Below are 24053 nucleotides of genomic sequence, written 5' to 3'. Positions count from 1 at the left end.
AAACAAGAATATGAAACTACTGGAACAAACAGTCAAGAAAGTAGTAGGTTCTCTATGTCTTGATTTTAAAACATCAAGAGTAAATGCAGTGTTGCAAAATACACTTTAGATAAACTCCCGTCACTGAACTTAGAGGAGAAAAGCCAAAATTTAACTGGTCAATGATATGCAGAAATTCAGATAAGAAGATACAGTGTTCTTTTCTGGATTTTACAATGTGGTGCTATAGATTGTGCTATTATCAGTTCCTTTACCAGAAGGCATTATAAAACAAAGATGAAACATTTATAGCATGACTGTATTTTTAAACTGGTAAGTTGTTTATATAAAAGTTGCATACAAAAATTCCACTGAACAATTTTTCAACTATTCTTAAAAGTCTATTTGATGACAGACAACTAGAAAAAGAACTCCTTAAAACACCCAAGTCTCTTGGTATGCAAGTCAAATTCCATCTTGTCTAAAGACGGTATTTTCCACACACACTTTTGGATAGAAAATTCAAATCTAAAGTTATCTGTTCAAAACTTAGGAAACTCTGTTTTCTGAATAACCAAACAAGATGGGCTTTTTCCTAGACCAATCTCAAACTCACAATCCATTTCCTTTCTCTACAGAACTTTTCATCATATAATACATATAGATTTGCAGCTTCACATCAGCTCTGCCAAACTAAGAATTTCAGACCATCTGCCAGGGTTTGGAACAAGCTGCTGCAAAAGAGCGGTCTTCCATGGACCTTTAAAAACACTTGCCAAGGCAAAACAGAAAACCATCAGTTATTCTACTCTACTTAACATGTGGCTAAGGAAGAGATGGAAAAAAAGCTATGACTGTGATGCAATGAAAAATCCTGCTAGCCCACTCAAAAAGGCCTCTTAAAGATACATCTGACTTGATAGTTTTTAGTTCATTGACTACAACTACTTTTAATCAGATCAATTGGAGTGAAGTCTACAGTAGAGGTGAAATACAGCACATTGCAGCCAAGTTCTTTTGTACCTTGCTAACCACACCAAATTAGACATGTCTCCAGCTGAACGAGTCACTCTAGGAGGATTTTGTGCACATATCTTGACGCATAAAACAAATTGCTGAGCCCCACTGAAATCAGCTACAAGTTTAAACCTGACCAGGGCTTCTCTTCTCTTTACTAATGCTTTGAGCTCCTGACGATACAGCCCAAAACCCTACTAATTTATAAATACTATTAGTTATCAGATTTCTTGAATATAAGTCGTGATTAACAAATGAAATTAAATTAAAAATTCAAATCAGGAATTAAAAATGCCTGAATAGACCATTCCTGACCAGAAATTCCAGTATCTATAAATGGATTTCACTCTACCTCTACTTCTCTCTTAAGCATTTTCCACATATATAAACAATCTTTAAATAGATTTTTTTTTCCTTAACTGGCACATCGCAAGGCCTTTGACTGCTAGTACATGCCAGAAACAGTCCACTCACACCTTGATCCAAACTCAACATCACAATATTTGTCTGCCAATTCATCAAATAACTGAATTGAGCTTCATTTTCATTTCATGCTATTGTTCTAGGCAATCTTTACCTATTTACATAGTGATCTTCACATTTTCAGTTTGCACTGCACTTCAGCACTAGGGTACTCTACATAAAACATCATCACCTTTCTTATTTTACAGATGTAACAGAAGTACAAGAGTCTGAACTATTTGCCTAATCCTATGCTTTGAGCCACTAGTAGATCAGATATAAACTCTATTATTTGTTTCAGAAAAAAATTAATAGAACAAATTTCACTGTGAAAAAAATACCTCATAATTCTTTTCAAGGAAGATAAATAGTTGAAAAATTAAGTAACACCATAAAGGAAGTGCTGCTGAAATTTCCAAACTGCTTAAACACTGCAAAAGGAAATAAATTTTAAAATTCAACCCTTACTATAACTATCCCCATACACAGTGCCTAAGTTTCATTTTTCTGTTTTGGTATATAGAATAAACTTCAGGCAGCAGAAAGCAAAAGGAACCCTACTGAACACTGGAGATACACAGTTCAATACAAAGGGCATGCATAAGAGAAAAAACAGACCATACCAAGGGGAAAAAAAAACATTGGGAGGGAGAGACATATATGTAATATATTTAATACACATCTCAAAGTAACACAGCACTATACTTTTGCAGATCTTAAGATTTCCATTCTTAATTACTCTTTTCAGTCCAGTAAAGAGAGAATTAGGTAACAAATGTGACACCACTGCAAACATTTCTATCAAAGCCTGTGGGTGTATTGGTCAGTATCTCACAGGTGACGAAGATATCACTCATACCCCTAACCAAAACAGGATTCTTAGCAGCTCTGTGGTACTGATCCAGTCTAAATTCCATTACCACGCAGACTTAATTCCTCTGAGTTATACCAATCAGTACATAAAACAAATTCACAGAAATGGGCTCATTATTTTTCTGTCCCCATTCAAGACTGATGGGTTATAAAAGAAGTTTAGTTTATCTCATTTAGCAGATGCTTTCCCTCCCACCCTCCTGAAAACTGATCATTGATAATATCAACATGTAACACTTGACCCTATCAGCCTATTGGCACAAGCAGCATGCAGTCACCATGACCACATGTAACGATTATATAAGGTGGGACAGATCCTGCCAGTCACTTCAGATCAAATGCAGTCAGAATTGCAAGTAGCATACTAGCTCCTTTTTAAGAAAAGAAGTTAAGATAGTTTGACGGCTCTCAAAACCCACAAAGAAAGTGAGAGACTCTCTAAAACCAAAAAAATGTACAAAGAGGTAGAACATAACAGCGTTCCCTTGCAGTTTCTTGTACACGCTTCTGTTGACAGCAAGACAGTGTAATGGAAGATTCATTCCGTGAAGGGTTCCATTCCATCTGATGCGGAAACTTCATAAAGCCAAATTATCCCTTTCTCAGACTATGTCCTGTTAAGCAATGTATGCAGAGCAGCAGAGTCACATCTAAAGACTTCAGATCATTATATTTGCTATATGAAGTCTCTGACAGAAAGAAGAAACATACTGGGCAACAGGAAAAACAAGTAAATCCTAGAGAAAAAAAAAAAGAAAGAAAAAAGAGGACAGGATGACAGAAAACAAACTGACAGCACAGAACACTAGATATTCTAGATAGATTTGTGAATCCTTTACTCTAAAACCTGGATGTTGTTTGAGTAGTCCTCAATTCTGGAATGTGTTATTAGGTCAAAAACACAGATTAATACTCCAAGCCTGAGACCAAATGTCTCAAAAGACAGCGGGTTTTCCACTTTCTCCATCCCCATTCCTCATCCCTGTCAAGCTATTAAAACAGAGACAAATTCTCCTCTTCTCCCTCACCTCCCACCCACAACTGGGTATAGAACTTGGTTTGCATTTTAACTGAAACATCCTCAGTCACTTAGCATTTACTCCACCTTGTTTAAAATTAATTAAAAACTAATGGTAACTACTGAATATGACCAAAAGCCTGGCCTCCACCTGATTCCTAGAAAAATCAAAAAAGAGGAAGGAAATCAAGGCATCCTGCCACAATCAACTTCTGCCAAAGCATTCTGTTTTGTTTTAACCTTTAGTACCATAATTGAACCTTCTTGGGAAGAAGGTTAAACTGTTACTGAGAAAAATTACCGTCTCACAGCAATTATTTGCAGAGAGGCAGAGATGGACACTTGAAGGATTAAATACTCCATGACTGAAGAGTGAAGTAAAAGCAGGAGTCTCAGTTCAAGCAGAAGATGGAGACAGCACACTGAGTCACATGTGGGACAGAAATCAAGAAAACTAGGAAAAGGAGAGAGATTTTTCCTACTTTATCGCTTGCACCCCTACATTCTTCCTTGTCTTGTAAGAAACAGTACGCAGGACTGTCTCATCCCCCTCCCATCTCTGGCAGATATGGTCTCTGCCAATCAGATACCAAACTTGCCCAAGTAAAACAATTCTGTGTGACTCCCCACCAAGGACTCTCCCTTCCCATTTCTCTTAGGGTCTCTGAGTCTGCCCAGCACCCCCAGGCTATTAAATTAGATACCGCAGAGCATAAAGTAAGGATCACATTCCACACTGCAGGTTAACAAATGAATTCGTATTTTCTGTTCCCATGGTGTCAAAATGACATCTATGTGTAAGTAGAAATAAGACATGGGAATAGCTTGTTAAAAATATACCACAGGTGGATCGGTGGTGTTTTTATTCCCTTTCTCCTTTTTGGAGGGAAGGAGAAATTATTACTTGGATCCTTGCAAAATATTTGCTTTTTTTTCCAGGGCTCTCCAAACAACTTTTAGTTCTCCCTTTAGAGTGCTGGGAAAAGTTGATGGAGGAGGATTGAATTGTATTGCCAAGCCTCAGGGGGTGGTGATTATGATTTTTAAGGCAAGGTTTTCAGTCATTTCCCCCTCTTTAAACACGGGGAGTAAATGATAAACAGGAGACACCTCAAAGGCAGATAATACCTTTGAGTATACAAGAGCAGCTCATGCCTTTAAGCATTAAAATTATAATTGCCACTCTCCTGTTGCTGACACTTGCAGATCTTTTTTTAAAGAAGGCAGAATAAATGAAACCTATAAAATCATATTTTAAAGACAGAAAATGAGAAGCAGTGAGAGAAATTAACTTTATGGGGGAAAAAAATGACCATCAGGGATGATTTGCGGGCAAAAAGGACATGAGGGGGCTTAAGGAGTCTTTCAGTAGGGCACACAAGCAACACAAAGTTAACACAAATGTCCAAATTCCCTTTTGAATCTTCACATTGTGCAGCATGTAGAAATACCGGTAAAAGTGACTGTTATTCTTCAACAAACTTGAGCTAGTATGGCACAAGAGGTCATGGTATGTATATTCCCAATGACAGAACAAAGACGGACAAGTGTTTCATGTTGTAGCGCCAAGTACTCTCACTGAAAGAAACCAAAACAGTTACTACTTGCAGCAACACACTCCTCCTTAAGAACAAAGCAGCTCTGATCCCTGTGGTTTCAGTCAGGTACCCTGTGATCTACCACTCTCAAGCAGAAAAGAGAGATAGAGAAGTAGTTCTGTTATTTTCATATCACCTTAAACATACAATGAACCAAAGCAGGAATGATTATAAGCCTCTGGCTGTCTCCCAAGGGCATATAAAACAGAACTGAAGAAACTGTTCTGCATAGTCCACCAGTTCACAGGTGTGGATTTCATAGCTGTTACATTTTTTGTGGTCAGTCTATGCAAATATCTCCTCAGATAAAGCAGTTTTGCTTCCTTTTGGAGACAAGAAATTACCTGTTTTTCCACAGAGCTGTTAAAACACCCAGCCTAAATATTAACAGCCTTCAACAAGGTGTGCCAACTATTCCAGTGATTCTACATAAATCTTTGAAGAAGTGTATAAAATACATCCATGTCAGCCAATTTCTTCTCTAGCCAAACAGATATGCAATGAATACTCTTGAGTTTCACTGTTCCACTCACTGATGGCCTTGATGGGCAATCAACTTCCAGACAGCTTTTCCAGCTGCTTGTCGTTTCCTGATTTCTTGCCACATGGTTTCCCCCTCAACATATCCTGTTTTTTGCAATATAAATCTAAAGGCTTTGCAACGATCCAGAAGCTGAAGAAGTCCAAGCACAAACTGAGGAGAAAGAAATCGGGAGCACTAAAAACAAGAGCAACACAATTTGCTCATCCTCACCTGCAGATGCTAAGTTAACATTAGTCTCTCTACTGCCCAATTTGTGTTCAGTTAGGTTTTGAGAGGGACTGTATGATACGCAACACAGAGTAAATCCTCCCACAATGGATAGCGCATATTTTATCTACTCACTGAAGCAGCTGTCACAGTTAATTAAATGCACTCATAATGCACCTCCTTCCTCCAGCTGCTTTACATACTATTATCACAAAACATGATGGATTTATAGAAAATTAAGAGACAGGGATCTGCTTTTCAAATAGTTCTTTTTTTGCAGCTTTTGAAAATAATTCAAATTAAAGGCAACTGCTTTTTTACTTCAAGCAGTTGCCTAAACTGCAAGACTAGTGTGGCAGTTTTTAATTAATAGCATGCAGTTTTTACAATCAGTAAAGTATCAGTTTTAGGATCAGTAGTATTCACAGCAGGAGACAGTTCATCGCAAATAATTATGTGATTATTCACACTGGTAGTCTACAAAAAGTGTTATGAGCTTGAAAAATTTAATTTCCCTTCCATCATCAGTACACGATGTGAATTTCTTACTGACTACTGCCTAGATTCAACTGTATAGGAAAAGAAACTAGCAGAGTGATGCCTAGTAATTTCCTAATTAATTATTACTCCTTAATACATCTTTGGATGTTGCTCACATTGATCCCTTGAAGCCCAGAGGCTACTGTAGACATACCAGGCAATAAAACAGCTTTTGACAAAATCTCTAACAGACCAATATTCTCTACTGGTATAGACAGTATGAGAGAAATTAATTAGTGCTAATTAATTCTGATTTTCATGTAGGTGAACTTATGAACAAAGGTTACAAAACTGGGCCATATTTTTTTGGACAGACACATCACCAAAAAACTGTCTTATTGCATGCATTTTGCACTACAGCCCTTGACAGACTGTGTTCCTCTCATTTTTTCTCACTGAAGACTCAGAACAGGTATCTTTCTAGATTCAAAAGCTGAACTCCTCAAAATTTGTGTCACAGAATCACAGAATCACCAGGCTGGAAAGGACCCACTGGATCATCGAGTCCAACCATTCCTAACACTCCCTAAACCGTGTCCCTAAGCACTTCATCCACCCGTTCCTTAAACACCTCCAGGGAAGGCGACTCAACCACCTCCCTGGGCAGCCTGTTCCAGTGCCCAATGACTCTTTCTGTGAAGAATTTTTTTCTGATATCCAACCTGAACCTCCCCTGGCAGAGCTTGAGGCCATTCCCTCTTGTCCTGTCCCCTGTCACTTGGGAGAAGAGGCCAGCTCCCTCCTCTCCACAACCTCCTTTTAGGTAGTTGTAGAGAGCAATAAGGTCTCCCCTCAGCCTCCTCTTCTCCAGGCTAAACAACCCCAGCTCTCTCAGCTGCTCCGCGCTCCTCGTAAGACTTGTTCTCCAGCCCCTTCACCAGCTTTGTTGCTCTTCTCTGCACACACTCCAGAGCCTCAACATCCTTCTTGTGGTGAGGGGTCCAGAACTGAACACAGGATTCGAGGTGCGGTCTCACCAGTGCCGAGTACAGAGGGAGAATAACCTCCCTGGACCTGCTGGTGACCCCATTTCTGATACAAGCCAAGATGCCGTTGGCCTTCTTGGCCACCTGGGCACACTGCTGGCTCATGTTCAGTCGGCTGTCAACCAGCACCCCCAGGTCCTTCTCTTCCGTGCAACTCTCCAGCCACTCTTCCCCCAGTCTGTAGCACTGCATAGGGTTGTTATGCCCCAAGTGCAGGACCCGGCATTTGGCCTTGTTAAACCTCATCCCATTGGTCTCAGCCCAGCGGTCCAGCCTGTTCAGATCCCTTTGCAGAGCCTTCCTACCCTCCAGCAGATCCACACTTCCTCCCAGCTTAGTGTCATCTGCAAACTTGCTGAGGGTGCACTCAATGCCTTCATCCAGGTCATTGATAAAGACATTGAACAGAGCTGGACCCAGTACTGAGCCCTGAGGAAATTCACTTGTAACTGGCCTCCAGCTGGAGTTAACTTCATTGACCATCACTCTCTGGGCCCGGCCATCCAACCAGTTTTCGACCCAGGAGAGTGTGCGCCTGTCCAGGCCAGAGGCTGACAGTTTCTGAAGCAGAATGCTGTGAGAAACTGTGTCAAAGGCTTTACTGAAGTCCAAGAAGACTACATCCACACCCTTTCCCCCATCCAGTAGTCGAGTGATTTTGTCATAGAAGGTGATCAGGTTAGTTTGGCAAGATCTGCCCTTTGTAAACCCATGTTGACTGGGCCTGATCACCCGGTTCTCTTGCATGTGCTTCATGATAGCACTCAAGATCACCTGTTCCATGACTTTCCCCGGCACTGAGGTGAGACTGACAGGCCTGTAGTTCCCCAGATCCTCTTTGCAACCCTTCTTGTAGATGTGTCCTTCCACATGAGTGCTTTTCTCTAGTATTTTATGTGTCTTGATCCTAACATCTGAGATACTACCTTTACTCCTACAACAAAGGAGTATCAGTAAGTATTTCTGGTAGACCTACATTCCATGATAAATAAAAAACAATGAAAGAAAAGGCTCAATTCTTCACACTCATTACTCAAGAAACTGTTCTTCATTAGTCTATCACTTCATCTTCTTTCAGTTATATGACCATCCTTTGACAACGTCCCCCACAACATCGTTCACTCTAAATTGGAGAGAGATGGATTTGATGAGTGGACTGTTCAGTGGATAAGGAATTGTTTGGATGGTTGCATTCAGAGAGTAGTGGTCAGTAGCTTAACATCCAGATGGAGTTCTGTGACAAGTGGTGTTCCTCAGGGGTCCGTACTAGGATCAGTGCTGTTTAATATTTTCATTGACGATACAGACAGCGAGATCCAGTGCACCCTCAACAAGTTTCCAAATGACACCAAGCTGAGTGGTGCAGTTGCCACACCGGAAGGATGAGATGTCATCCAGAGGAGCCTGGACAAGCTGGAGAAGTGGGCCTGTGAGAACCTCATGAGGTTCAACAAGGCCAAGTAGAAGGTTCTACACCTGAGTCGGGGCAATGTGCGGTTTCAATAAAGGATGGGGGGTGTCATGATTGAGAGCAGCTGTGTGGAAGACTTTGGAGTGCTGACTGATGGGCTCAACATGAGCCAGCAATGTCCACTCGCAGCCCGGAAGGCCAACCATATCCTGCGTTTCATCAAAAGAAGCGTAGCCAGCAGCTTGAGAGAGGCGATTCTCCCCCTCTCTTCTGTTCTCATGAGACCCCACCTGGAATACTGTGTGCAGAATCCTCAAGACAGCAAGGATATGGAACTGTTGGAATGGATCCAGAGGAGAGCCACAAAAATTATGAGAGGACAGGCTAAGAGAGTAGAGGTTGTTCAGCCTGGAGAAGAGAAAGCTCCTGGGGAGACCTTATAGCAGCCTTCCAGTACCTGAAGGAGGCTACAAGAAAGTTGGGAAAGGACGTTTTACAAGGGCATGCAGTGATAAGACTGGGGGGAATGGCTTTAAAATGGAGTGGGGAAGATTTAAATTAGACATTAGCAAGAAATTTTTCACGATGAGAGTGGTGAGGCAAAGGCACAGGTTGCCCAGGGAAGTTGTGGATGCCCCATCCCTGGAAGCATTTAAGGCTTGGTTTAAGGCCAGGCTGCTTGAGCAGCCTGGTCCTGTGGGAGGAGTTCCTTTCCATCAAAGGGGGATTGAAACTAGATGATCTTTAATGTCCCTTCCAACCCAAACCATTATATCATTCTATGATTCTAAAAACTGATTCCTCCTTCTACGTAACAACCACTCTGACACCTGAAATCCAGCTCCTGTTTCAAAAGATCTCTAGAGAATTTAGCTACAGCAACTAACGTGCTTCTGTTTCTTCATGAAGATGCTTAAACAACAGTTTTGAAGTGGTTTTTACTTAATGCACACAAGGCTTAGTCCATACACTTAGTCATCTTTTGCTTTCCTGAGCATTCTGCTCTAAATACGCTTTTTGCTAACAGGCAATTCCAGTGAGCATGATTCGGAGTCACCCATTAAGACCATAAGGCAGAGAAGTCTTTCTCAGTCAGCCTCAGTATTTAGCATATTCATGATTTCAGACAATTTTTACTTTTTATCTGCCCACTGAACAATTTGATTACTTGTATTCATTCTGCACCGAAACTACAACAGGAGATTCTGATTTTGATAGTTCTCTCCCAGTACAGTTTCTTCAAGCCGTTTGCTTGTTCACTTGCTTCAGAACTGGGATATAAGATCAGACCAAAGGCACATCTAACTCTCCTAACAGTGGCAAGAAGTGCCCAGGAAAGAGCTTAGAAATAGGACAAGCCAGCAACAGTACTTCCCCAGCATAGCTTCACAGTGATTTGAGATTCACAAACATCATTGGGGTTGTCCTGCCTGGAGAAGAGAAGGCTGCAGGGAGACCTTACAGAAGCCTTCCAGTACTTAAAGGGGGCTTGTAGAAAAGATGGAGACAGGCTTTGGTGAGCACTGTTGTGACAGAACAATGAGTAATGGTTTTAAACTAAGGGAGAGCAGATTTAGACTGGATATAAGGAAGAATTTTTTCATGACAAGGGTAGTGAAATACTGGAACAGGTTGCCCAGAGAAGCAGTAGAGGCCCTATGCCTAGAAATATTCAAGGTCAGGGTAGATAGTGGTCTGAGCAACCTGATTTAATTGCAGATGTCCCTGCTTCTGCACTAGAGGCTGAACTAGGTGACCTGTAAAGGTCCCTCCCAATCCAAAGCATTCCATGATTCTATGATCTTAACTCAGAATGAATACAAAATCATCTTTATGTTCTTTACAAACAACATCTAGAAAGAGGTAGCCCAAGTGCTCATTTGTTGATCAGACTCTTTATAGTAAAACTATTAAAATCCTTGTTAATATCACATTCAAGACTTCCTTGTGCTCCTGTACTTTCAGAAAATCTCTTACCTGTGATTATGAAAGAATGATACTTAAACATTCGCAGAGATTGCCTTCACACATTCTACTCCTTTCCCTCTTTCTTGATCTTAAAGTAGTCAGACTTTCTACATCAGATGTGCTTTATTTCAAGGTTTCACTCCCTATTCTTTCCCTACATATTTCATTCTAACACCACATTACCTTGTATCTGTAATCCTTTTCCCAGCAGCACCATTCCCATGTCACTGCCAAAAGCCTACAGCAGCGTTTTGGGCACTGATCAAGACCAGAAACATGTAACAACGAAAGAGCTTTAACTTCTTGGCAGAAGAAAGATATTGGCAGCTGGGAAGTAAGAAGAAAAAAAAAAAAAAAACCACAAAAAGAGTTGGCAAAATGCACAAGGGAGTAAAGCCACCACTGCATTTCATTTTAAGTCTGTTCTGAGTGAAAAGTGAGTGATCATAACAAAATTTCCATGATTATACATCACATGGTTATAACACAGAAAATCTTTTAAAAGAAGAAAAAAATCTTCACTACATTCTTGAAACGAAGTCAAATAAGTTAATCCATCATCTGACAATGTGAAAATGCATTAAAATAATTTGTATTGCCTAATCACACCATGACTACAGTAAATATCTAAATGTTTCTAATTCCAATGTTTATGTAGAACTGTTAATACAATAATTTCCAACTATTAATACAAACAAACCAAACCAACATTCTGATGGTCTTATTAATGTAGAGAGAAGAGATTTTTATGCTTCTATACAATGACTTACATTCTACTTTTAGCATCTACCACAATACACATCCTTCTTCTCCCTCAGCTTCCACTTAGTTTAATTTCTTATCATAATACCCTCATCCCTAAATAAACAGGTTTCTCTAACTCTTCTCACAACCCTGAAAATTTCAACTTCTGACCCTTGGCTAGCTTTTAGTGCATTCCTGTCTTTTGTTTGATCTTCCGCGGAGCCAAAAGAGGTATTAATTCTCACAGTCAGCCAAAGGACCTCCAACAAACAACAGAAGGCTCTCTGATAACACATCTCTCCACTACAGTCTTCAGTCCCATAATTCTAATCCATTACACAACCACTTTCCATCAGCACTGACCATTTCTTATTTGACTTCCTTTTGATTCTTTTCTAGGTATACTCACATGATTATTGAATCTTCATTTACCCCTTTATTTTCTGCCCCTTCCCCCTGCCCACCCTCACACCTGCTCTCAACTTGCTTCAGCATCTCCACATGATTATCTTTCCACTTAACCAAGGACCACCTTGCAACTGATCAGCCTGAACTTCCAGTACCTACAATTCTTCTTTAACACCGCCATTTTACTAGGAAAAGGACATTTTCACCAGCGTAACTGTACCTCATGCAGTTTAACTTGCACTTCAGACTTCTATTCTGCACTGTTTCTTCCTGCTCCAATTTTTCCCTAGGGGGAACAAACTGCTAAATGGTCTTAACTTCAGTATCCTTCTAGCTGTTTTTTCCATCCACTACTTTTCCTCTACTTGATGTCCGAAATGGACAATCCCATCCTTTGATTTTTGCATTTCCACTAATTCCATTCAATTTTCTGACCATTGTCATTCTTTCCACTTGCTCTACCCTTTCATTTCCACAGGCAGTTTCTATTTGCTATCTATTCCCCTGCAGACCAACACAAAACCCTGTCCCAATTATCATTTCAAATAATAAGCCTTTTCCGTACTGCTTCTTTTGCCAAGAGATGCTCTCCACAAAGCATCCATCATACCAGTGATGCATTTGCATTCCATTTCCACCTTAAGAGTCTGATACTCACCCCCTCAAAAAAAAACCAAAAAACGAAAAAAACAAAACAAAACCACAGCAACCTAAAAAGATGTTGAAGTGCTGCCTGCCAACTTGACCATTACTGGTCTTTTGTTTTTCCTCTTCGTGTGGCTGTATTTGCTGTATACTGCCTGTATATCAGCCTGTCTAGAGAAGTTTTTACCATCTGCAATGATGGGTATTTCACAACTGCTCTGAACAGCTTGTTCCAGTGTTTGACCGCCTCCCTGATAAATAAAACTTTCCTTAATAACAAACAAAAATTTCCCATGTTTTCACTTATGTCTGTTGTCCCTCATCCCTTCAAATAAAAAAAAAGCCCAGTTCCATGTTCCTTTTAGCTTCCCATCAGGAAACAACAGATGTCTCCTCAGACTTCTTCAAATGGAAACACAATAGTTCTCTCAGCCCTCTGTACACCATGTACTGTACCCCGATTCATCTTTGGTGGTTCTTCTCTGGATTCATTCCAGCATGCCAATGTTGATCTAGTATTAAGAAGTTCTGAACTTGTGTAGCACAATCAGACAAAATTACCTTCCTTTCAAACAAAATGTTCTTTCAAAAGAAATACATTTTCATGATGCAAATGCAAAGTTAAATACCCAGGATAATGCAGGCTACACCTAGGAAACCACTACTGAGTCTGCCCCTACAATTAGCAGTTATAATTCATAACTATCGGCATAGTGACAATTATTGCGATACAAATTTTCAGTATAATTGAACTGTAACCATATCTTATAAGCACAAAATATACAGATCAGATTATTTCTTCTTTATACACATATTATACTATGTTCATTCAATTTTATTTATATACTTCCTATTACAAGAAAAGTATATGCATTTAATCAAGGGACTTGGACATCAAGGGCAGAGTCGATTTTCCCTCTACACACCACCTGGCTGAGTTCCAAAATAGGGATACAGTTCAATAGTACCTGTAGGAGTGACATTTATTTGCAAGTATCCCAATTTGAAGACAACAAACTACAAATTTTAAAATGCTTAACAACTGCAAAGAATTCAAGAATAAAACTCTAACTTATAAACATTTGTCACCACCCTTGAAACAGTACATATTCGACACAATCGCTGAACTTGTTAATGGAGATTGTAACTTGCTTAAGCCTGCAGCATCACTGCAAGTCCTGCACAAGAAAGAAGGAGCAGTAACCCAAAATTCTACCCTTACATAGGAGCTTTGTTGTGCAAGAAAAAATAACACAAAGGTACTGGTTCAGTTTTGAACTACCTTTGGGTTACCATGACTTTATTTCTTTTTCAAGCACTGCAGACCAAACTTCACAATGATACAATCCATCTCCTCAGACTCAAGGGATGTTTCATTGTATTCTAAAGCACACTTTGCTAGACTTCATGACAGAAAGTCCTATTTATTCCATATAACATCAGTGACCAGCAAATTTAATCTGCAGATGGAAAAAAAATTAGTGCAGAGACACAGACCAATTCCTGAAAATGCATGGTACCTCTCAAGATTCTACAAAAAGGTAGAAGAGGATTCAAAACCCCTTTTTTCACCATAACAGGTCGTGGGACGGTTACATCACTGAGCAAGTAAGTACTCTCCATTTGACAACAAAATTAAATAATTTCATAGAAGAACCATTTTAGAGAGGAAGAAATGTTCCTAATTGTAAAGTGTTGGGAGATTAAAGGATTTTCTTTCCTTTGCAACTACAATAAAGTATTTGGCTACCTCTGCAATCCAGTCTGCCAATAAACACAAGCAAGCACTATAACCTGCTTCATGCTGTCCACTCTCTGCCCTCCTGCCACTAGCCCTCTCTTACCTTTAGAAGGTTCAAGTCAAGTGGAAATTGGTACAGGAGTTTTCCCATACCTTTTCTCAATGCTTAACTTACATTGCAAGAAAGATCTGGGACATGGAAGCTTGTTGAACTTCCACTAAGAACTTCCACACTCTAATACTAAACAACAGGACATGCTACAGAGAAATGTTCTCAAAGTAACAAGTCCAATGGGTTCTAAATGTACTGCTGGTTGCCTCCAAAAGGCTATATCTTCTCTTCTATCTAGAAGAATCTTTTAATTACCTCAGCAATAACTAAATCATAAATCAACTGTGATTAAAAAATAAACTCTTACTACATAAAACTTGCTTAGATTTATTCAGCTACTAGCTGAGTCACATATTACTCAAGTATTTTTGTTCAACACATCCACATAGCTCAAAATTGAAAAAGTATTCACATTAATCTTCCTGATTTCATAAGGCTATGACTGCAAGCCCAAGCACTGAAATAGTTATTTGAATCCTCATGGGAAAAAAAGTCAGCAATCAAATTAAACAATCTGCAGCTAAGTCAGATGGAGTTCAACATGTTTGATTGTTGACTTGCGTTTTGTACTTTTCAATTTGAGTCCCCAAAGAGCTGGGTACTTTAAATTAGGCAAATATCAGAAGCTACGTTTCCAGTGTTAATACCGAATCTTTTGAAAAGAGGTGTTTAGTTGGTTTTAAATGTAGAAGAACAAAAAATATGATCTGGCTGCAGATCCTCCTTAGAGGCACCCGAAACTCATCCGTTTCAAGGGCTGTAATTACATATGCAGTTACGATTGTTCTTTTGTTCTTACCATTTATACTGAATGCAATCAAATTACCGAATCAGTGCTTTGATCAAAGCCATCTGTATCTATCTCTAAAACAGTCCTTCTTCAAATTCCTTCAGCTACTGTAACAATATGGTATATCTATGGCAGGTATGTTGTCAGCTTAATACCCACCCCTTATCACCACCAGCAGCAGTATAGAATAAAACAATGACAGATACAAACCTACTAGCCTTCTCCATCTATGCTACTAAACTTCAATTAATTGAGTTGTCCTTTGACTCGAGCAATTCTATCTATCAGCAATTCTACTCTACAGGCAAAGAAAAACACTAAATGTTTGTGCTGTTGTTCTCCTGTATACTCCACGTCTCTATGTCTATGCATAACTGCCATACTGGATGGGTAACTTCTGTCACATCACTAACACAGAAGGTACAGCCTGACAGCCAAAGGTTTCATGTGCCAGTATCCTTATCCTGGTGAATCAACTACCTGTTCATTGAAACAACAGCTGAAATATCATTACATCTTGCTCCTTTTACAAATCCAAAGCTGCCCCATAAGTAGTTCAAATACCTTTCCAGAGCTGCAGTCACTCTCAGACAGTCCTTTCTGTATTGCCTTTGCTCAGCTGCTGAGGACCACCTTTACTGGCCCTTCATTTCACAGGCTTCTCGAGTAGTACTCAGCCAAGTGACTAAATATTTCTCCCTTTATCGCACAAGTGCAAATACATTGCCTATATTGGCCCTACAAAGCCTCAAAAGTCTTGTCAAGCTGGCCCTCCAGTTCCACAGTACTGTAATTATGCTGACGGCTAAATTGCCTTCAATGTTCCCCTCTGCCTTTATGTTCTTCCCTTCTTTTTAAACGTCATAATCCTCTCCTCACCCTCAAAAAGACAAAAGAAGAAAAAGAAGAGAGAGGAAAACAAGAGGGCGAAAAGAAACCCCATAGCCTCTTCTGTTCCTTCCACCTTATACTATACCCTTGCTCTATTCTGCATTTTATAAAAGTTCCCCACTTCAAACTCCTTTTCCCTTGTTTATTTTGGGCACTCTCTATTCACCATTTCCTCCTTCCTTTCCTAACAGCGGGGCTCCTCAAAGGAATTCATTCTACCCGTTAGGGAGGTTTGGGGATTTTTTGCTTTCTGTAAAAGACAAAAAAGCCAACTCTCCCTAGTATTCCGTTTCCTTATCACTCAAGAGCACACAAGTTACTTTGGGAGCTGATAATCTGCAATGTCTTCTTATGTAACGGCTGTCAAGTCAGTAATTAGAAATAATCCATTAAAAGCATAAATTATTGATCAGGCTATTTAGGTGACCACTGAACTTTACAAAACACGATTATCTGCAAAAATGCTCCACTCACAGAGTGACCTCTAATGGGGAAATAAGTTAACTTAAATTTATAAATAAGTTAAGCTAAATTTATATAACCCTTAGAAATATATGTAGAAAATATATATAGAAAAAGGCTCTATAAAATGCATTTTATGCTGACATTAAGGGTAGCGTTGCCAAATTTTTCTTGCTCCTGTGCTGCACATTACTTCATTTCTACTAAACCATGATCAAGTGTAGATTACAGTGTTACTTTCATTACTTCCAGCACCATTAGTGAGCTAAAATAAGGAGGGGTTCTTCTGCTTTTTGTGTGAAAGGAACACACAACTGAAGAGGTCAAATGCTGTGTTACTGAATCTAGATATCAGGCATTTGTTCCAAATAAGTAGTCTAATTATCATCACAGTCTTGACAGTAAACAAGATGTTCTCTACTCAGTGAGGATTTCCAGGTTATAAGGGCAAAAATGAAAAGACAGACAAATTAACAAACAGACTCCCACATACAGTCTCTGTAATCCATGGCTGACCTGCCATTTCTTTCATTACTTGTACACACCATTTAGCACTTTAAGAATGGCTGTAATCATATAATGAGATTTGCTAAAGCCAGACTTTTTGTGAACTAGTCCAACAGAAGCATTTTGATGATCTACTTGCTAAACACCTAGAATACTTTTCAATGTTCTGAAACTAGCAGGAACAGTAGCACTAGTAATGACACATTTGCAATGCTGTAATTGCATTTTGAAAGCATGCAATATTTTCTGATCGTGACCAAGTCTAACTTCCATATTCCATAAACCAGAGGCGTGTTGTAAGTTTAACTACTAATAAATATATATTCGTGCATCCAATTACACTATACTAAACTCCCTCTCATAACAAACATCAGAATTGCATAACATTTTACTGTAAACATTGCATGTGCAATAACGTATTTGAATACAAAGTTGTTTCAGTAACTTACAACAGTTCTAGTCTAATGTAGCAATTCACTGCCTATTGCTAGTACTGTGATCTGAGATTTTCACTACACCTTCATAAGGATCTCACCCACTACACATACAAGAAAATGAAATAAAAGTATGTAGGAACTAATAGAAGAAAGATCATAAATTACAATTGCAAAACTAATACTCTATACCACCTGTGACAGTAAAATAGTGATGTGATAAAACAAAAAGCTTTGTTAAACCGCTGCTTTATTCCACCAAATGGTCTAAATGAGCAAAGGAACACAATCCAAAACACCTATTTCTGGTCACCCCACTGTTTAGAAACTAGAAAGCTCTTGGTGAAAAATAAGTTAGGAACATGTGCGTGCACATGTTTTAGGTGCAGTATTTGCTGGAGAAAAAAAAAATCTAGTTTATTTTAGTCCATATATAATATGGACTAAATTTTCGTCCAAGTTGTGAATTCTTTAATGTTCACAAGTAGCCTGGCCTTCAACCACAGTGAACCAAAACTGAGCAAGACACTTGAATATAGCATGAACAGCAGCAGCCCAAAAAGCCCACCCAGCACGAATCTTTTTCTACATCAATTGTCTGCACTGAGGTTACAAAAAAAAATTTTCAATCTTTATCACAAGAATGGACTTCTCCATTCTTTGCACATCACTCTCACTAAAATTTGAAATTACATAGTACTTTCCAACAACTCTAACTGCTGGAATAATGGAACACGTACATTAAGAGTCAAGGTTAAAAAGACACATATAAAGACTTGAACTGTCTGCATTTCCAGTACAGAACCACTCATCTACCCACACTTTCTTGTACCTTTTTTACCCATCTCTGTCATCCATTCCCCCCCCCCCATTCATAGTACATCTGGACTTCTCCCATTATCCCTGTATTTCAGACTAAACATCAGTTCTCATCCAATCTACTGCCAAGTCACCTACCATTCTCCTTTCCTTCCAGACCAATATTGATTCTTCTCACTCCACACACTTCAAAACACATTCCAATCAGAATGCCACACCCTTGCCCACTGAGGCTAACAGGACCGGGTCTTCTCATAACATGGTTTTCACAAGCAAAATACTTCTTCCACTAACAAATCAAGATTAATTTCCTCTTCAAAGCTAGCAACAGTTCTCTCCAATTGAAAATCAAATTTCCAACCTCCCAGATCATTTCAATATCATTTAGTCCAGCTTGCAAATATAACTACACTTTTCATATAGTTTCTGATCTTAAAATCTATTTTATGTCATGTGCTTTTTTATTTTATTTCCTTCCTGTTTTCCCATACAGAGATGCTCAAAACTTGACTGGAGCAAATCTGAGGACAACAACAGATCCAGAAAGACAAAAAGTTATTTTCACCAATGTAAATTCAAAGACGGACTACTGGGCTGGATCTGGGCCCTGAAGTTTGGTTCCAAGTAGATCAGACCCTGACCACTGCCAAAATCAGAAAGCGATCTTAAAATCTACTTGACTCAGAACAACATCACAGCTAACAGCCCTTTTATTAATGAGATAGGAGGAAAGAATGTGAGAAAGCAACAAAACCACAACAGGAGATATGTGACTGAATGTGACAGAAAAGCTTCTGAAAAAGAAGAGAAAGCAGATCATAAGAAGGTAAAGAAAAGAGAGGCATCTGGAGGGATGAAGAGACAAAGCTGTTTACGTATTTGCTCCCTCCTTACTTTAAGCCATTTTGTGTCCAGAATCCTATTGAGTTCCTGCTTCTGCCTGTAAGCTTCACTACTGTGAAGGAAAGCAACCATATTTTTACTGTTGCAGGAAAAGAAGAAAATTCCTTTTCTTAGAGCAGAGGAAATATAACTATTCAGAAGCAGTAAGAATATATTATGCTGTCTCCACAGTGTCTTTAACTGACACTGTCTTTTCTTATTTGTAGGTTCAAAATAGTTATCTTGTGTCGTACAGTAAGCCCACTTCCACAATTTTTAAAAACTCTCTTTTTTCCCTACCATCAGCTGTGTAACTTTACCAAATGAGTTTACGAAGTCTATGTAACTGCATTGCTGCATCTTGCGTGTTTTTGCCAGAGAGGCTTTCAAATTGTTCTTGTTCCCTTAGTCTCCCTTTCTACATTTTAATGTGCTATCAGAGATGATTTCCTACCTTATTACCCTGATAGCAAAAAGATGTCCATCAGTTATGTTTGCTTTGTTTCTTTCTCTGAAGTCAGTAGTGGGAAATCATGTCAAGATGAGAAAGACACTGCACCAAACAATAGAAGAGTATTCTAAATTCACTGTAACGGTTTATAACAGATTACCATTACATGAGAATTTATACTTGCATTTGAATCAGCAAAAAGCAAAGGTAGTTTCAACCAATGAAATCATAGAGGTAACACATGCACACCTACTGCTTCTAAACAGATATATTTCTTAAACAGAAGAAAAGAACTACAACAAAGATATTTTGCCTAACGACTTGGGATTTCTTAAAATTTCTTCTTTTTCCTTTTGAACTAATGTTAAATAATGAAGAAAACCACCTAATATTTTAGCTCATCTTAATTTGATAATAGAGGCAGCAACATGAAATTTAAAAAGCAACATAGAACAAAAAAGTGGGAAAAGAGGGCAAGCGTTCTAACATTACATACAATTAGTTTCTCCAGCATAAAAGTAAATCTCAGTAAGAAATATAAAGACTTCTAGGAATAAATAATATCAATACTGCAAGCTGTTACTAAACAAATTCAGATACCACTAAATGATCAAAAAAATGGCACACAGACTCATCATACATCTATATTCCTCAAGGGAAAAAACTCACATTACACAATTAACTTTATTAGTAAGTGAAGAGGTTACAGTGCAACTGTTAAGAACGCCAAATACTAAAACTAACTTGACTTATGAATTTGTACTCAAGAATCCAGCCTGATGAAAGAACCAAATCCCACCAGCACATCCTTTTAACTAGCTCCAGAACACATTGCAGCAAAACAGAATGCATTGGTCTCAACTGGTCAAAGCTTAATATCTTGACAAAAACACAAGACCTTCAAAAATACTTCAAAAGTTTCAGTTGAACAGTCCATGACGCTTACAGAACCAAACGAAATTTTTTTTTAAAAAAAAAAAACACACAAAAAAAACCCAGCAAGGAAATATAAATGTAAGTATCACATGCATATAAACTATGTGCAGCTAAGTACTCAGTAATCTGAAGGAAAGACAGACTGATTCATTCAAACTAATTTAAAATAGCTTCTTTAAGCTAGATTGAAACCAAAGAGAACATTTGATATAAATCACTAATTTTGCATGTTTATTTTTAAGCCGTTTTTCTGCAGATTTAATCACTGAAGCTGTCAAGTGGTTCTTACACTAATTTTTTTTTAACTAAACAAGACATGTATTTTATGTTTTTATGTAAGAAGCGATAAAACTTAATGCATTCTATCTAGACTTTGAGTTTTAATTCATTACACTATGCTAGGAAGCACACTGGCTATGGTTTTCAAAACAGTAATTTTCAGCTTAGTTCCAGCGTGCCGCATTTAGAAAATTTAAGTGGAAGAAAAATATATACAAAACTAAAGAAATAATCTGCAGTTGACATTATTAAATACAACACTTCTAAAGAAATGCTGTATAACCAAAAAAATTTATCACAACACCTTTCACATTTGAAACTGAGCAGTTCATTAAAGAACAGAAGCACTGTAATTATATGAACTGAACAGACTGTTTCTGGTCACAATGTCCTTCAAGGGTTTAAAACCAATGCATCTCATCATCTTATGATTATTTTTATACATAAACTGAGAGACAAAATTGTTCCCAGTTTGGTTGTTGAAAAGTCTCTGACTGCCTACTGTCCTGGCTTTTCTTTAGGACTTTGCCAATACACAGATCTTATTTGAATTTAAAATTCTGTATCCAGGCTCTATCCCATTCCCTTAATACAGAAAAAAACCCCAAACTGACAGACAGGAACAAGTTCATAGCAGAGGACACCAGCATAGCTTGGCACTGCAGCACTGACCCTGTAAGGACAGATGGGGTGAGTAGGGCTGTTCCATCTGGACAAGAGAACACTTCAGGGAAACCCAAGAGCAGCCACCAGCAACGCCACGGCCATTCAGAAGACAGAACCAGGCTCTTGACTGGACAAGAAATATAAGCTGAAACACAAGAGGCTCAGAGAGGATGCACGGAGAAAGTTTCTCATTCCAAGAACAGCCCTGCCATTCCTGGAGGTTCTTACAACCTGGCTGGATACAGCTTCAATAACCATTTTGCCCTTATTACTGACGCCCGTTTTGGCAGAAGTTCAGAGCAGAAATCTGCTGCTGTCCCTTCCACGCTAAATTATTCTGTAATTCTATGAATACAGAACCTCTAATTAAAAATTACATTATTTGGCTGAATTTAGGTGACAGCAGAATCGCAATAATAGCCTCCAAATGGTTTTCTTTAAAACAGTGGTTTAGAGAAGCCCTTTTCATCTATATTAACTGCCAATCCACCCGAGATCAGGGATCATATGCTCTTGCTTTCCTTCTGCATATCCCCTTGGCATGAGAAGGTACGACCACTTTTCCTAGCTCAAAGTATATTTAACCCAAGCACATTTAACCCACGGTTTTAACAATGCGATAAAGGGCACTCGAGGTCACTTTGCCTTAGGCATTCTCGGTCAGAAATACTTCAGCTACACTGTGGCAAGTCAAAACAATGCTCGGTTTCTCAGCCAAGACAGACTTCTGATGTGGGAGGAGAAAAATAGTCCGACAGATTAACACAAAGCACTAAGTGCCCAACACACTCTTTAAAACTAAAGTTCTTCTGTATTTCCAGAAACAGGTTCGAGTAACCCAAATAGAAACCTGCCCAAAGATATTTCACAGAAGTTGGCAGAGCAGTCCACAAGGCTACTGCAGGAATAAGAAACAAAATGCCTTCTAGTGTATTATTGGATGTGATTAACTTGCTGTAATATCAGGTACTGACAAACTTCAACTTCGCTTCTAAAAATTCTGACTGTAAGAAATACTATTTCACCACCTTGCACAATATTCTAATCAGAGCATAATATCTTGAACAATAAAGAGACATGACATATTATCAACTTACACAAGAATTTGTACCTGAAATTAAAGAGCTCAAAAAATTGTGTCAAAACTGAACCACCAAAAAACTGACAAATATCACAATCTTTTTTAAAAAAAAAAAAAAGTAAAAACATTTTAAAGTTAGTTTATAACTCACTTTTGAGAGTTCACAGGCAAAAATACTGATAAGCTATCAGCCTGAGCACGTGGCAGAGGAAAACAGACCTGGAAAAGTACCAAAGCTCAGGAAAACTATGGTATGGCTTAAATTTGTTGCAGTCTAAACATATCCTTCAATACGCTGTTAACATATCTGATCCAGCTCGGACAGCAACAGTAACATGAAATTTCCAGGGTCCTGTGCAATTTTCACTGCTGTGGCTTCCAGTCGCTCAAAGGTGAGCTAGTTCAGGTACATCCAAGTGCGCTAAAAACACACACAAAACCTATAATGCAGAAATAGCTTCAAATTGATTTCTGATTTACACTGATGTAATCTCACTAACCTCGACCAAATAAACCCCATGGTTTGTTTAGACTCTGGCCAAAGCGGAGACTATTTCACCACATTCCTTTTAGGTGTGCCAATGCATAACAACAAGAAGTGAAGAGCCTGGCTCATTTTTTATACCCACTTTGCATAGGGCTTATGAGTCCTACTAGCAGTTTTACATTCCCATTATCACAAACTGAGGTCTAACATGCTTCTCCCAACTTCTGCAAGCAAGTTTCCAAAATACTTACTGGAACCTAATGCAATTCCATCATCAGTTCAATGGCCAAAATACCACTTTAGTTTGCTAGGCTCCACTTTCAGGGATCAAAAAACCGACATCAATTGAATATCCTATTGTTAGCCAGCTACCTTGAAATCACCTTTAACTTAAGCCAGGTTACGATAAAAGTAACCAGAAGTATTTATTCACAAACCTCCTCATAGACAGCACAGTTACAAAGGCTTATGAAGACCCAGGCACAGAGCAATTAAAAGATAACTATGCACCTATTTACACAGTTGTTAGAATAGTTCCAAAGTCTCACCCTTTTGGGAGCCAGCTGTCAGATTGACACAAGCTTTATTGCCCTCAGCTGAGGATCTGGATCTTGTGCAATCCCATGTCCTCAGATTCCACAGGGAACCTAAAATTTCTTTTGTAGCTCAGTCCATCTTTAGGGTTATCCAGGATGTCATTACACAACATTTTCCCTGGCACTGCAAGCCTGCTTAAGAAGTATCCTGCTATCCATTCCCCTTCCCTCATGCACCTTGCTCCAAAAAAAAAAAAAAAAAAAAAAGTCTTATTTTAACTTAGTACATAGTTGTGATACAGTTTGCAGGATAGCCCTATACAGAGAAGTTGTGTTTGGAAAACCAATGGAGCAGCAAATTCCTTGCCAGAGGCTGAAGAAGAAAAACATCTCGTGTACCACAGACAGTTTAAGAGGACACAAAAAGCACATACGAAACCACCACCTCTATCTTACTCTTAGATCTCTGGGACCTCATGGTTTCTAATTCCTGATGGAAGAGCCAAAACTTTTACTCTGCTTGGCTTCCCACTCATTTTCCCCAGCAGGGATTCTCCTGTTCCTTGGCCATCAGTTGCT

At 38.8% G+C, this 24053-nt stretch overlaps 1 protein-coding gene across 7 annotated transcripts in view; it reads right to left on the bottom strand.

The window, feature by feature from the left end:
- The window catches only part of JAK2 (Janus kinase 2), a 94682-nt gene that overhangs the window by 64131 nt on the left and 6498 nt on the right, over positions 1-24053 (bottom strand). The window contains exon 1 of one of the 7 annotated variants that reach the window (XM_054055153.1): positions 3832-3851. The exons of 4 other annotated variants lie outside the window; for them this stretch is intronic. The gene's annotated coding sequence lies outside the window, so the exon portion shown is untranslated. Of the gene's footprint in view, positions 1-2317; positions 2340-3650; positions 3671-3831; positions 3852-24053 lie in introns of those variants that run through there. 2 more of the 7 variants (XM_054055154.1, XM_054055152.1) reach the window with 2 other exon arrangements.

The sequence above is a fragment of the Cuculus canorus genome, chromosome Z (genome assembly GCF_017976375.1).
Source record: "Cuculus canorus isolate bCucCan1 chromosome Z, bCucCan1.pri, whole genome shotgun sequence".
Classification (NCBI taxonomy): Eukaryota; Metazoa; Chordata; class Aves; order Cuculiformes; family Cuculidae; genus Cuculus; species Cuculus canorus.
Note: the sequence above shows the minus strand (reverse complement) of the source record. Positions and strands in the feature narration are given on the sequence as shown.